General features: G+C 45.4%; 1 pseudogene; it reads right to left on the bottom strand.

Annotated features, from left to right (window-relative positions):
- Positions 1–1,377: 1,377 nt before the first annotated feature.
- LOC144138983 (uncharacterized) overlaps positions 1,378–14,537 on the bottom strand; it is a 48,896-nt pseudogene continuing 35,736 nt past the window's right edge.

Raw genomic sequence — 14,537 nt, 5'->3', positions numbered from 1 at the left:
GCGCGTATCTTTTTAGAAAAGCATTGGGTATATCATCAGGTCTAGGAGATTTTTTTCATCTAAGTTGAGGAGTAGATTAAGTATACCGGCTTCGGTCATTATAACACCCTCAAGAGATGGCAGCATTCTATATTTATCGAAAGGCGGGGTAGTTGCGTCGTCAACTGTAAATACGGACTTGAAAGTTTCGTTAAATGAATTCGATATTTCTCTAGAATCCAAGGTACATATGTTATCTATTACGAAAGTGCTAGTTTCCGAGTGTTTAGGGGTTATACTTCGGCAAAATTTGGAGGGCGATTCTTTAATCATGCTACTCAAGCGCACAGTGTAGAATGTACGCCGCTCTGTTTGCATTAGGCCTTTTTGTTTACGAGAGAGCTGGTAAATGTCTTCCTTTAGCTTCGTATTACGATTTATTTTGAACCGTTTGTTCAGGCGATTGATTTTTTTTTTAAATAAATGATGACTCGGGTGATCCATGGATTCGAGGGATTTGCTGGTCGATACCGGAAGGGAACATAGAGGTCAATGCATGCGTGTACTGTGTTCCTAATTTCACCCAGAGAGAGTTAGCGTCGCACATAATTTCCCAAGAAGTACTCAAAAAGCGATCATACACAGACTCCAATCTGTCTAGTATACAAACATCGTTAGCACCAGAAAAAATTGGTACACGAGTCGTTTTCAACTTTGTCTTTGGGAGAGAGAAACGAAATTGAGCTAAGACACACTTATGATCTGAGAGACCATCCAGTACCTCCAACTCATGGTCACCGTCAATATTGGACCGAACAAAAACAAGGTCCAGTATTGATTTTCTCCCTCCGTGAATACGTGTATACTCATGAACTAGTTGAACCAAATCAAATCGAAATGCAATATCAATCAACTCCTCGTTGTTAAAAGTATCATGAGTACCCGAAGAGAAGGTGGGCCATTCAATACCAGGTAGGTTGAAGTCACCACAGAGCACAAGTTTCGTGTCTTTCGCTATCTGGAGACCAATGTATTCCTTTAAATTCTACAAAGCATCAATTCTGGTACCAGGGGGTCTGTAAATAACACCAATGACCAGGCACTTTCCGACGCGACACATCTTACAAAATAAGGCCTCAACACCAACGGGGTCGGCCATTCTAGCAATTTGTATGTTATTTTTAAAGAGTAATGCCACACCGCCTCCCCTGGAATCACGATCTTTGCGATAAACACTATAATCTGGGGGAACAAATTCGCTACGCTATCATGGATTCCCTGGTGAAGCCAGGTCTCTGTCAGTGCAACAATGTCCGGATGTTCTAGGTCAAGTGTCTTGTTTACAATACTACTGCAGTTAACATTTAGTAGCTTTATATAAGGGAATGCGGGAGCTTGTCATATGGCTGATCATTTTCGAAGAGGCACCTTATCATTTTTTCCTTGTCCCAGACATACATAGTTCCATTCACAGACACCTTATCAAAAACCAGCTTTACGTCCTCTTTCGGCTTGCGGTTTTCACTTGTGCTTTCCCAAAGTTTTTTTCTGACTTCACGAACATTCTGGGAGAAGTCTTCTGTAATGTACATATCTGTGTTCTTTAGTTTAGGGCAGTTCTTAAATATTAAGAGTTTTTCGCGAAAATCGACAAGCTTCAAAATTACGAGGCGAATTTTGTTCTGTTTTTTAACTCCTAACCGGTGGCACCTTTCTACTCCTGAAACGCTAATTTTTAAGGTTTCCTTAAAAAATGTGTTAACCACGATCTCGTGCAAGGGTTCCAGAGATTCGCTCTGTTCTTCTTTTAAGCCGTGAATAATAATGTTATTTCGCCAGCTGCGATTTTTGAGATCATCAATTTTATCTAACCCGGAGGTAACGTCGTCTTGAACCTTCGTGATAGTTGATTCGAGTGACTGAATTTTTTCACCGAAACTGGCAAGGCGAGCAACGGAAACTTCTAATGAATCCAGCCTATCGTTGAACTGCGCGAAAGAATCGGTTAAAGCTTTCTGCGCATCACGAAAAGTGTTCATCTGTTTCATTATTTCTTTTTGGCTATTAAGTACGTGAAGAATCAGTTCACGGTCTGTGGGAGTAGAATGAAGCTGGCCTTCATTGTCCGAGCTCGCAGAGTCCGGCCCTGGATTCTGCTCGACGTCACCGCATCTCAAAAGATTAACAAATGCGCGGAAACTTAAAGAAGACAACGCTCGTTTCACACAAGTGGGGCAGGGCAGAAGCAAGACAAACATCGTCACTTCGAAAAGGTTTGGCCTCAGGCAAGCGACTAACCTGCGCCAAGAAAAAGATGTTCCGGTTGAACATCGTTGCAGCCACGCTGCGCCGTGCCCACTGAAGGCGGTGGGGTATTTATGAGCTGTTGTTGCGATGACGTCACTCGGCCACTGGCGCTGTACTCGGAAAAGACGGCGAGCGTCCCCCCGGGTGGATCCGTGATGTGGCAGAAGTGTGACGATTGCTCGTTTTCTTCTTGAAGCAAAGTCGGGTACGGGTTATCAGGGTGGTCCACTTGGTTCCATGGGTGAGCGTGCCCGGTGAATGTGATGCTAACCCAAAGGGGCATTTGTAGCAGTCACTTACACAGAAAAGCCTCCTAAGAAGTATAAAAATTTTAAAAAGGAAACTTTCAACAAACTTCTATTGCTTTGTCATATTATCTGCCCTAATCTGCACTGCATACCGTAAAGTGGCGCGAAGCAATTAGCTAGCTGGAAGGTCGAAAATGTGACTGAGTTTCTACCGACCACATTATAATGATGGTCTTTTGGATACTGTGCTCGAGTGGTCCGTAAAGAATGCTAGATGACACAGCCCAGAGAAAGCCTCTATAATGAGATTTTTAAATATGATAGTCTTTCTTGGGATACCTAAATGCGAACATATTGGTGTATCTGTCGGTCCGCCCGTCCGTCCGTCCGTCCATCCATCCTTGATAAAAACGCGGGGCCAAAATTTCAGCTTCGATAGCCGTGCCAGCTAGAGTTTAGCCAAAAGTTCAGCGTATCGAGGCGCAACTTCTCCAAACCACGAAATCTACAAACACACTTCATACTTCTCAACATAATTCAGAAAACCAGGAAGATTTCGAGTATTTGACGCAAAACACCAATCACCATCTTCATAAACAGCCTAATTAGGTTTACTGCAGGACGAAGGACTCTACTATAGACTTCCACCCGATTCTGTCCTGCGCGGCCAGAGACCATTTTTTGCCTACGAATTTCTTTTTTTGCCTCTCCATCGAGTTCATGGCATTCGCCTTCTTCAAATGCAGTCTCTCGGTTGTCCATTCTGTTGACCTCGTTGCTCACCTGTAGTCCGTTCGTCGTACATCATGGCCAGCACAAGTTCACTTCTTTTTCTTAATTTGAAGTATTATGTCTCCCACTCACCTTTTTTCCCACAGCCAGGTTGCTCGTTTCCTGTCCCTAAGCGTTACTCCTTTAATTGTTTGCTCCAATGCGCGTTGGGCGGATCTAAGTTCGCTTTCTAGTTGTTTAGTGAGGCGCCACGTTTCCGCTCCGTATGTCATCACCGCCAGGATACATTGATTGAACACCTTTCTTTTTAGGGATAGAGGTTGCTTACTTTTCAGTACTTGTGAGTGCTTGCCGCGTGCACCCCTGCGCAATCTTATTCTGCGCCAGATCTCATTCTCGTGGTGGGATTCAGCACTGACCATCCCACCAAAGTAGTTGCATTTTTCTGCGTAATCTAGTGCTTCGTTACCTATGATAAAAAAGCCGCGTTCACCAGGTTTATTTAGGACTAATTTTGATTTATTGATATTTACCTTTAGCCTCACGGCTAAGCTCATTGATTATAGTTCCTCGATCACTTTTTGGAGTTTTTCTACAGAGTCACTGCGCAAGACTATGTCATCTGCAAACCTCCAGTCACTCAAGTATTCCCCGTTTATCCGTGAGCCTACGTTTCCCAGTAAAGCTTCCTGGAGACCCTCTTGAGACATGCTGTGATCGATTTCGGCTAGATGGTATATTCTTGTTGCGCTCCCTTTCAGATCAGCAATTTGCCACTTTGCTTGTGAAGGATTATCCCGTCCGTGCATCCGTCATACATGTCGTCGAGGAGTCTAATTCGATTTCAGTACTCCTTGGTTCTAGCATCACTTCCGTGGATGGACGCCTTATAGCGTTCAAAGCGTTTTATTCAGTAAGCGCTGAGGTTGTGCCTACTGAATCAAACGCTTTTTCATAGGCTATAAATGTCATGTATAGCGGCTTACTATACACTTTCTATTTTCGTTTTACTTGGTTGATCTCATGGAGGGTATCCTTTTCTAAATCCCCCCTGTTCCCTGAAGTACATTTGATTTTTTGTAATACAGTCAGGACTTTTCTGTACACTTCGTACCCTTTCGTTTTCCGGCTATTGGGTTGATTAGCCTCGGGTTATTCCTCTCCGCAAATACAACCAGTGTATGTCTTAGCAGTGTATCTACGATGTGTAAGTGACATTTTCAATATTCTTTCACTTAACAATGCGTGGATGTTTTATTTTTGTGATAGGAAATAAAACAATACGCGTTGAAACAGCCTTTCTTGACAAGGCTACAAAGGGAGCACGCAACAATCACACACCTCGTGCCGGCGTTCCATGTTCAACTTTGGAGCGATTGCATTATATGGCGAGCGAGGATTGGCACGCGCGAAAATTTGGTTGGCTTTACGAACCTTCACAGTGTTTATCAAGCGATGAGAGGTGAGAGAAGACAGGTATTTACGTGGCAGGGACCAGCAGACTACTGTCGTCTTTCTGCGGCATTTGCAGCGAAGTGAGCAAAGCGCAGCCAATTTGACCTTAATGAAGCTTATATGGTTGGGGTTAGATATATATTTTATGTCCGTGAACGAAAGCTCTCGTGGCTCCACGAGTATGAAGCGCAAGGCATTCTATAGCGCGAGGAGTTCGAAAATGAACGTTGTGATATATGTGCAATTAGCACACGCGGTCACCCCCACAGAAGCGCGCCATTCAAACTGTGATTTAGAGCTGAAGGTTCTACGTCGTATGACTTTGGTATGCATGTTGAAAAGATAAGTAATAAAAGGCACAGTTATCAAGATAGAAACACGACCATACTTCAAGCTTTTACGTATGATCGCTTGAATAGGCATTTTGAGTACAGTAGTTATTCATAGGTACCATTTTCAAGTTCACTAGAGATAAAATAATATTGTCTGCAGTCATGTCCACATCCTTGTTAGGAACGAAGGCATGACCACCGTCAACGCTGAAGGGAACTAAAACTTGCTAATATCTTTCGTGCAAATTCTATGCAACCTCTATGTCATGCGCTAAAAAAACTTCCCTGGACATCTACCTTCACAGACTAGAAGGGATCCTGATGTAAAAAGTGCGCTTTTTCATCAACGACTGAAAAACAAATAGGTGCAAACAGCGGCCGTTAAAGAACGTGACTTCATTTTCCCAGTTTTCCCCGAAGGAATATCGGAAAGCCAACCTTTCAGCGAGAAGTTTTGACCGAAATGAATCGCTGGTGCAGTAACACGGGTTTAATGCACGAAAAAAAAAAGCGTAGCCGGCATCATGCCTTCGGCAGTGGGAGGAGAAAAGGGATCGAAGCCTTTTCAGATTAAGTATGTTAAAGCTCTCGCCATTGCAAAACTAACAACACGGTATGCGCGAAACAGAAGGGATAGGCGCATAAACTAAAACTTGTTATGCCTTCGCATCTGTGCCCAAACGAGAACAGCTACGCCTATAGTTAGTGGTTACGTGACTGTCATGTCTCAAAGCCTTAGAATCAAGGCGTTTGTCTCGTCAAGAGCACATAGATAATCTCTGGACCTAAAGGTGCTTTTTAAGGAGTCCTGCTTTGGGTATGTTTATCGATTGTCAAGTGCTCCCAAAGTTGGAAAGAGTTTCGACGTCTAATCACCAGCCTCATGCAGCGCAACCATGATGCCGCCTTGTGCTCGCACACAAATGGTGTCGTCTCTCCACGGTGTGCTCCGCAAGGGTGCCCGTTTTCCTGAGTGGTCCCGTAGAGGTTCTACGTTGTGACAGCCTCAGAGCGAGTTCGTGCTTCGTAGCCTGTTCGACACGTTATGTTTCGAAACAGTTTTCTAACTTCCCGAATTTTATAGCTTCTTTGTTCTACTTAATGAACACTTTCTTGATAAACGCTTCGCTACAGGTGTTCCTTGCAGCGAGCCGCTGGCATGCGTCGGAGACCCTTGAGCACTGAGACGTTCCACGGCAAAGTAGACACTAGAAAGCGCGGCACGTGTGAGAAGCAACTGCGCATAGTGGTTAAATGTGTTCCCGCCCATCGTAAGCACAGGGTACGGGTGCCCAGCCGAAAGCCGTCTTTGGGTTGGCGTAAGAGCCCGCTAGGGCCTTCTACGGCCACGTGGGTTCGGCGCAAAGAGGGGGGACGTTTTGTCGCCCCGAACGCTTCGTGAAGTCTCGCTCGCATGACGGGAGTTGTTCATCAGCGCCGTGACGTGCCGGAGAAATTGCTGGCGGAGGCGATATTTCTATCACCCTCTACACACACCTGTGGTGAGTGACAGGTGTGCGTGTTTAGAGGTGTACGCCCCGGGCTCGTGGAACGGCTAAAAACCATGCCAAAATTGTACAGCCTGCTCTCATCCCATCGAGATTGAGGGTTACCCTCGACGTCGTCCGCTTTTTATAGCCATAACATACGACGTCAGGGCCCCAACGAATCAGTTTCTGTGCGAGGCACTGTAAAGCGCTGCTATAAGCGCTATACCTTCTGTCAAACCACCGGGGTACGATGGCATAACCACGTGAATTTTGAAACTTGTTGCAAGATTAATTCTCCCATTCTTTGAAAACATATTTAATAAGGCACTCTATGATGGTGTATACCCCGACCTCTTAAGATTGCCAAAATAACAGCTGTATATATAAAAATGACCATGCGAATATAATTGAAAACTATAGACCTATTTCTGTACTTTCTGCAATAAATATATTATTTAAGAAGCTAATAGCCAAACGCATCCTTAAAGTTTCAGTTAGACCGAACATTGTAATTCCCAACCAGCATGTCTTCTGTCCAAACAAACACTCACAGCTGTTGTTATCTTTGCAGACTTCATTAGTACCTCACTGAATGAAGAAAAAATGGCTGTCGGCATATTTCCAGATGTGCGAAAAACTTTTTACGCTTCAAAATATAGCATCCTTCGCGAGAAATTCCATTGTTAGGGTATTCCGGATTCTTCACTAAATTTCAAAGTTTGTTTCCCGACGCAAACAAAATGTGTAAATGGTACTTTTCAAAGTTTCTAGCCATTGGAGCTGGAGTAATACAGGCTTTCTTTGGGACCTATTCTATTCTCTCCTGATGTAAATGATTTGCCGAATTGCTTAGTGAAAGGGGAAGCCACAGTGTGCGCTGATGACATGGTCGTTTTATTCGTGGGAAATAGCATAAGCAGCTAGAAATAGATGCGAATAGTGACTAAACAAATATCGGGAAATAGTTTGACGAAAACAGGCTGGTGCTAGATGTAGCCAAAACAAAATAAATTCTATTTTCACCTTTGGGTTCGAAAAGCAATATATCAATAAACTGGAAACTGGGAACTGATGATATCCAAAAAGTAGAAACATAAAGATATCTCGGCGCGGTCATGAATTATAGACAGCATATGAATTCTACCTTGACGGGGCCATGGAATATGGACAGCATATCAGCGGCCTGTGAGAAAATTAAGTTTTGCTTATTTCACGTTATACAAGGCACGCCATCATGTCCCTTTGCCAACATTATACGCAATCTACTTTGTTGTGTCTCATTGCCACATAATATACTGCGCTGAAACTTGGGGCAGCAAATATTTATCGTACCTGTACCCAGTTATAATATTACAAGAACGACCACTGCGCGTTATAATTTTTTCAAAATATACAAACCACGCAGGTCCTCTATTCAGCAAACATCAATTTTATCGTCCCGCTTCTACACAACGTGTGTGGCAGACGTACTCTAGAGTACCTTGGTACATAATATGAAACGCAATTTCTACATTTTTTTAAACCCTCAAGAAATGCTATCAAAGGTAATACTTTTGAATCACCAGCTTGATCTGTATGTAACTGTGTATACCACCTGTAAAATCTGCATTTTCTCTTCGTAAATGCACGGTCCTCGACAAAATATGTAGTACATTTACTTGCTGTACTGGATTTGCCCCTGTTTCTTTTTCGCGTGAACAGATTATGTACGAGCACGTGCATATGTATGAGGGTGCATGCATGGTTATACATGTGCTATGTTTGAGTACATTGATGTGTATGCATGTATTACAATTCTGACAACCGCTTTCTTTTGTTGTCCATGTTGAATTTGTTTAGAACTGAGTTACTATAACATGATGTATTTATTGCAGGGGTCTGGCACAAGTAGTGTTGCTATGTTTCGTAACAATATGCAATCTCTTTTTGTAAAATAACGCTGAATTCAAACGTTTTCACGATTTTTTCCATGGCTTTCTTCGCCATCCTATATCAGCAGCTTCGCAAATTTTTACGTCCTATCTGCCTTGATTCGCAGCAATAATTTCACTCATAGCAGGTAGATACTGCAGACTTCGATGCTCACAACGCCACTGACCCTTCCGGAAGGCGTGTGGTCGCTGCCTCCAGCGGTTCAAAATGGTGGGTAATATGGCTGTCAACATTCAGTCGGCTACCATTACTTGCATAGTACAACGCAAACTTGTAGAAAACACAGCATTTGTGTCACGAAAACCCAGCCACTATCCATTATGCAGGCAGCAGCTGCCGTTTGTCGCTCGTGTTGGTGCCGCACACAGGCACACAACCGCAGGGCTTTCTAGCCTCAGGAAGAAGGCATACACTAAGAAATTATGTAATTTTAAACGTCACCTCATTGCACCGCAGCTCTTCCGTGCCCAAACTTGCGTTCGTGGCAGCCTTTTTTTTCAACGGCCTTTTCGAGGAAGCAGTTTTAATTGCGCTAGTTAGGGCCCTCACATGCACAACAGAGCGCGATTCTTTCGTCACGGGCGTAATCATTTCACCAGCTCTTATCGCGCACATGTAAACGCGGAAGATGGGCTTGGACAACAAAGGAGCGTTTGTAGCGAGTGACGGTGCTAGTGTACCATGCGAGCTTGCTAAGCCCGTCACGTAGCGGTCGTACGCGGAAGGAAGTGGTTGCGGGTGGGCTTTGTCTTGTATGTTTGTCTGCTGGGATACAGTGTTGATGTTTTTTTTAATTATTGTCGCTCGTTAGGGTCACCGAAAAGCAGCAGGAAGGAACAGTGTACGGTCACACCTTGTTAGCAACAAACGTCTTCGTCTTTGCGATCCAGGTTCCACAAATCGGTTTGTGAGAGTCCCAGTGCACTCTGAACATTACTGTGAAAATGGTTGAGTTTTTTTTCAAAGCATGGCAGCTCCGTAAAGCTCTCAGTACTGGTTAAGAGCAGAAGGATGACAATGCAAGAACCCAAAAGAAATAATAAGAAAAAACTAGCAGAGGTAAATTGCCTATAAAAACCAGGTGACATTTGAAGCGTGAGAAATAACCTTTTTAAAGAGCTTGCCTCGTGGGAATGAAAACTTGCAGTCGACATTTTTCTGACGAATCCACCGAGTGTATAAAATACAAAAAATGGTCCCACCTCTGCTCGCGTAGGTGCAAATGTCATCGGAAGACGACAGTCGAGTGCTTCTAATACCACGTAGGCGTCCTTCCTGTTTCATCTGCTCATTTCTCGCGCTGTTCTCCCTACTGTCTAGGTCCACCCATTAAAGGTTTTCAGGGTTCAATTTTGCCGCAGTCACACTGCACCTGGGCTATCTGTTGGGACTGTTCAGACGTAGCATTTCAGCTGCGAGAGCGACGCTTGAATGCCGGCCTTGTTTGTAACTAGTGTTTGAAACATAGTTTTCAACGCGTTTATTGCATTTGATGAAGGAGTGAGCACACATAATATATTTCATTAAAACCCCTGCAAACATTGATGTCTTGCCTGAAATGGCACTAATGTTATCTTTGTTGATCAATTTTCACAAATGCGCAGCATCTATTTGGTATAGTTAGATTGGAAATGATTTGCCCCTATGAAGGTCTCACTCAAGAATTCTGTGAAGTTTAGCAGGGCTGCTGCGCCTAATGACAGTGTCACAGTTTACTTATGAGGGTGTGCTTTGAACAAGATCTGGGAAGTGAACTCTAGAGAGGAAACAACACCACCGAATATACAGGGTACCCGCGATGAGATGGTGGCCGCCTGATGGGCTGCTTTGGTCTACTAAAGCGGAAAGAATGAGACACAGGTTTCAAATGCAACAACAACGAGAGGCATACTTAAACAAGCAAGTTATTCACAGGCACGAGAGTATGAAACAATAGGGAGAAGTAACTAAAAACAGTGCAAATGTGAGAGAGTTAAATCTTAGACAACTTGATACAAGCGAGTAGCGTTAACAATCAATAATACACAGTAGAGGAGTTAGTTAAAAGGAAACAGTTCGAAGTAAATGAAAGGCACAAACGTCCTACAATTTTCACCGACCTGGCCGGATGATGCGCCGCCATCCGAAGGTGATTTGGCTACCTGTGAAGCGTTACTTCGTGTAGGCCAGGCTGTCTGATGGCGAACACGGTGACTAAAGACCCGGGAGCACGTTGCAATCTCCCGAGACGCTAGTTGCCGAATACGACGCACGTCAGGGCAGAAGGCGTCATTCCATCACGACACTCCAACGCAACTGGTTTGACTGTGTGCGGGCGCTACTTTTATCCCCGCGTAACGGGGTGCAAACAAAAAAAGCACACAAAGCGCGCAGCGGCTGTCGGAGATGGTATTCACATTCTCGAAGGCTCGGCGCTGTTCGGTGCAGGTAACACTACGAGCCTTCCAGGCCAATCTAGAACCTTCCCATGGTCACATAGCAGTGGCCGTTTATATTTTTGTTATTTACTTTGCGACCTGACGTACACTCGGCCAAATCTTTAGCTCGTGTGCGCAAGCGGCGTCTTTTCTATCTCAGGACGCTTTTAGAAAGAACAACCTAGCAGATAATAGGCCCAGCTGAGCACGGTTTCTCAGCATGCACCTAATCTCAAGATGTTTGCAACTTGGCTTCCATCATACGGCGCTGGGGCATCAAAACACGCAGCTCGAGCATGCCAGGTAAAGACATAGCCGACTGTACGCGAGTTCGAACCGTCTCCGGTTCACACCGGCAGCTTAGCGATGATTGTTAGACGCTTGGCTGAAGAAATTTCTCGAAAGCTCGCGTTGGCAGAATAGAAAAGGAAAATTTCATGAACAGAGCATCAGTTCCACGTTAATGAAAACACTATACAATCATGATTAGGTGCTGTATAGTAATACTAAGAATTTCAACACTAATAGTAGACGCTGTGCGCGGAAGTTTCTGACAGACAGGCAGTCAGAGCCATCCGGGACGGCTTGCAAGCACTAACTCCTGCTCTTCATCAAGCCCCTGGAGGTACTACTTTACAAATTTATACAGACTCCACGGTGGCCATACGTGATTTACGTCGAGTGAATAACAACTCGGCTATCTCGAGGGACATTCATGACATACTGGATACGTACCCCTGCCCTCTGCGGCTCTCGTGGGTCCGGCGAAATACGCTTCCCGCTCACATTGCGGCGGATGGTGCCTGCCACACTGCATTTGTTCCACGACCATTGCCTTTACTGACATTAGATACCCCAGGACAGTTTTTACAAAAGAAAGACGATCTTCGTCGCGCCACACGAGCTCTAATTCCACCGTGTGGAACGGACCTCCCTAGCCGACTCGCTCGCTGGGAGGAGGTCTTGCTGCGAAGACTTCGTGTTGGTGTAGCCCTCCCTCCCGCTGTTACCCGGGAGTGGCCACCACGCTACCATGCCCCGTTCGACCAGAGCTGCCCCTTTTGCACGGCTCCTGCCCAAGATGCCGACACAGAACATTTGCTGTGGACGTGCCCTTCATTGCAAGCGGCCAGAACACGACACCTTCGAGGCACAGGCCTCCACCCTGGCAGACCACCTGACCTCCATCGGTGGATATGGGGACCCCACCACCGCTCCCTCCTTGCGTTTGTTCGCGAAACGGGAGTTAACCTATACTTGTAGCATAGTATTTATGCCAACGGGCATACTGTCGCAAATAAAAAAAAAAGTCAGAGCAAAATTTTAGGGGCGAAGCTCCTCTTGCTCGAGCCTTGTCCCGTCCCTCGTTGCTGCTGTACACTACACATTAATGATGATTGTGACAGGAACCCCCTAGAGATTGGCCATCCAAGGATTGGCCGAAGAGGTCAAAACGTTCAATGCGTTCGTTGCTACCCAACAAGGAGGAGAGGAAGAAGAAGAGGTTTTCGTTCGTCGCCTGCGAGCTGAATATGTGAGGACATCATCATCATCATCATCATCATCAAATTCGTACCGGGGGTACGCGGCACAAGACGCTCTGGAGAAGGCGGCGGCCAAGGTGGCTAAAATGTCACACACCGAATTCGCCAACTTACCCATGGAGATTCTCATCGTCTCAAACAAGCCCTACATAATCACCACAAACATCGACGTCGTCGACGGGTCTGTCAACGGAGCGGTGGTAAGCTTGGCGTGTCGAGTCTTTATATGATGTGTGGGCGAATGCTTCACGGTTTTACCGATTAGCATTTGAGCTTCGCCCCTCTCATCATCATTCACTCCGTGGAGATGGCGGGATTTTTTTTTGTGCTGGAGTAGCCCAATAAAGACTCGGGTCTTTAAAAATTAACCTTTCACAGCCCTGTGATGCAGTAACGGGAGAAAGTCAGCCCCTAGCAAGGTTTTGCTATTGCTTCACAGCACAGAACCCTCAACCGGTAATGCATAACCCTGCAATGCCCCGACCTGCATTTGTTCATGTTGACGTTCCCAGCGTTCGAAAATACAAATGACGATGGATGGGTGGAACAAAGAATACCAGCTGTGGAACTGCGGCTAATTCTAGTTGTTAGGCAAGTTGGTCCTGGGCTCACTCCCAGTGTGTTTTATCTTTGAAATTTAAACCCGTACGCGCCCACAATAATGAGAAAATTTGTTAGTTATCGCAAAGGTAGTCGATGTTTTTTTTCAATAACACATCCGCTCCGCTTCAATAAAGCAGTACGGAGCGCTTGTGCAGCCCGCCAATGCGTTACTTTTAACAAAGTACCTCCTTGATTATCAAGCGCGAATCGTCCACGGACTTCACGGGACTCCATCTAGGGCTCAATTTTCCCATGTATTCCTATGCGACTTGCGGTCCGAGGGCAGTCCTCGGACTGTCCGCGACCAGTCCAGGACTGGCAAATCGAGGATGGCCAGAGTATCAGACTTTCCCTGGTGGCGGGGAGATTTGAAGTTGCAGATGTAAAGGGAAGTGCTAAATTTGTGCAAAAATAGGGGCGCATCTATGCATGGGACGCGCTTCTTTAGCATTGCCCTTGTGATGGCAACGCTTAAAACGACACAACTTTGTTTTATAATAATTACTCTCAAAACTGCAAGACTTGCGGCGATGAGTAGAACACGGCCGATGCCATGGCAAGAAACGCAACGCTTATGCCACAGACCGTTCTGGTGTGTTGAGCTGAAACCAAAGTTGTCTCGCCACTGAATACTAGTTTCTGTAATGGTACAGCAATTATCGCAAATAGCGCGAAAGAAGAAGAAGCAAAGTCCCACGGCGTCTTATTTTTCTCTCTCTGCTCTGTTCTTGCGCTGCTTATCGTACAATTCCACCCAAATTAACCGACTCAAGTCGCCATCATCGCCAAGCACCCATTTATAACTGACACGCCCCCAGCAATAACTGAAACGATTTGGTAGGATTGCATTGGCTCCGAAGAGAGACAACAAAAAGTAAAACCGTCTTTCTGTAAGATCGATGTTCCAGCTGCCACTTTCGTAGTCGTAGAATGTCCATTAGGCAATTCTGCACGGGACGCCCAAGAAGGGTTTATGGATGCCTGGAATGTATTCTACGAACAGGCTTCTGTAAAGGCATCGCCACCCAAGCACCCAGGAAGGCCGTCCCCAAAAAATGTTTAGATTTTATTGTCCTGGAAAGTACAACACAACGCTTTATAGCTGGTACCGTTATCTTTTTCTAAGAAGATTCCGTCAACTGCGAAGCTCGCAAGCCCAAGTTGTGCAAGATACGTTCCACACTATCGGCCCGAAACAAAAACGCGTGTGACCCGGAGTATGCTGTAATCTTTACGCCCTTCCAAGCTTTTTTTCACAGAACGCCCAGTGCATGAGGGGAGGGGGGGGGGGAGCAATTGTTTAAAATATATCGAAATCTGAAACTCAGCGCACCCCTTTTCTTAAAACTCAACGTCGCAGCGGTGTTTCACGGGCTAGCAAGAGTGCAGCCGTGGTTCACCGCGTGGGTGTCTAAAGAGAGACGGTTGCACACAGGAGATTTTTTAAGTACAGACACGTGGGCGGGAATCAACATCTCCCTTCAAATCTCGCGCCTTC

This window comes from Haemaphysalis longicornis, unplaced genomic scaffold, assembly GCF_048455015.1.
Source record: "Haemaphysalis longicornis isolate Haplotype H1 unplaced genomic scaffold, Haemaphysalis longicornis Haplotype H1 scaffold_5, whole genome shotgun sequence".
NCBI lineage: Eukaryota > Metazoa > Arthropoda > Arachnida > Ixodida > Ixodidae > Haemaphysalis > Haemaphysalis longicornis.
This window is presented reverse-complemented; position numbering and strand designations above follow the sequence as displayed.